The following is a 1,975-nucleotide window of genomic DNA, read 5'->3' as shown; positions in this document are numbered from 1 at the left end:
GATGGCGGATGGCGGTTATATCCGCGGGTCGGTAATAAAACAATGCATTCTGATTATTTGCGGGTGGATAAGATTAATCATTAATGATGCAAATATTTACTACATTTTTTAAAATATGAACATGTTTTAATTACATTTTTTGATCAGGCATACGTGTGTGTGTGTGTGTGTGTGTGTGTGTGTGTGTGTGTGTGTGTGTGTGTGTGTGTGTTCGGGAGGCTGCAGTGACAGAAACGGTGCACTGGTAGAACTGGGAGGAGAAGACTAGCTGAAGCATTTAGATAATTAAATAAGATTGTTTAACTCCTTTTTATTCTTTTATTAACATTTTCAGTGTTCTTAAATGCAATAATTACATTAATTAAAATATTCTTGATGTTTTTACAGAAAACATGTACTGTTGTAAACATGTAAAGTGTCATGAATATAAGTATGAAATGCGATATTGTTTTTGAGACAGAAAGAATTGAGGGAGAGAGAGAGGACACGAGAATATAGAGAGAAAATGAACAGATCCACGCAGAAGGCAGGAGATCCTATATGATAAGAAAGGAAAGAGAATCAAACTTTTGTCTAAAAAAGAGCAGCCATATACTTTTTAAAAAAGTTTTTATCTCAAAATATGTAAATGAACAGTTGAGTATCACAGTTGGGGAGATATAATATATCATCATGCATCAATGTTTTCAGCAATTTTGAAAGTACTGCAAAGTTTGTCTTGAAAATGTTCAACTTGCTATTTGTATATTAGGAGTGTTTTTTTCTCTTAATTTTTGCTCCATCACACCATAGGACAGGTCTACAGTACAGTAAGGTTGTTTTTCAGTGACACATGCGTGTTTCATAAGGTTTCAAAACTGTCCTCACTTTTTGTCACCACCGTCACACATTCATTAAGATGTAATAAAATCAGGGAATATCAGGGGCAGCTGTCAGTAAAGGACCCCTCGCCACAGTCCTGCTCTGCAGAGTACATCAGTGTCAGACAGACTCTGCTCAGTGTATAGCTTTAGAATATTTCAATCCTGATGTTAATGTTAGTTAAGCACACCAACCATAACTCCTTCACAAACAGCCAGAAACCTTGGAGCTATGATTGACGATCAGCTGACTCTCTCAGACCACATTACTAAAACTGTCCTGCAGATGCTTTATTCAACATCAAGAAGATCAGGCTTTCTTTCAGAACATGCTTCACAACTCCTTGTTCAAGCTCTTGTTCTGTCCAGGCTGGATTATTGCAATGCTCTCTTGGAAGGTCTTCCAGCCAGTTCTATCAATCCTCTACAATTAATCCAGAACGCAGCAGCAAGATTAATCTTTAATGAGCCAAAAAGAATGCACCTCTGTTTATCAGTTTGCACTGGCTACCAATAGCTGCTCGCATAAAATTCAAGGCATTAATGTTTGCCTACAAATCCACCTCTGGCTCTGCACCCCTTTCCCTAAATTCATTACTTCAGACGTATGTGCCTCCAGAAGCTTGTGTTCTGCAGGTGAACGTCTCTTTATTGATCATCCCAAAGAGGCACAAAATCACTTTCACAGAGTTTATCATGAACTGTTCCCTCCTGGACCTGCCCGACTCAATCTGAGCAGCTGAGTCCTGAACCATCTTCAAGAACCGGCTACAAACACACCTCTTCCATCTTTATTTGACCCTCTAACTCTAGCGCTCTCTATTCTAACTCTATTCTTAAAAAAACAAAAAAAAAAACACTTGCACTCCACTCATTTACTGCTTGTTATCTTTAAAAATAAATAAATAAATAACACTAGCTTCTCTATTCTTTTTGTATTCTATTTGTTTTCTTTTTATTTATTATACAATTAACAAAAAGCAAAAAAGGCCTCCAACACTAGCTTGCTTTCTATTCTGTGAAATGTTTAGATCTTTTTTTTTCTCCTACAGGTGACTTCTGTACTATTAGCATCTAGTATCATGTTATTAGCATCTAGTATCATGTTATTAGCA

Source organism: Onychostoma macrolepis, chromosome 23, assembly GCF_012432095.1.
Source record: "Onychostoma macrolepis isolate SWU-2019 chromosome 23, ASM1243209v1, whole genome shotgun sequence".
Lineage (NCBI taxonomy): Eukaryota > Metazoa > Chordata > Actinopteri > Cypriniformes > Cyprinidae > Onychostoma > Onychostoma macrolepis.
The sequence above is the reverse complement of the archived record's forward strand: the minus strand, read 5'-3'. Positions refer to the sequence as shown.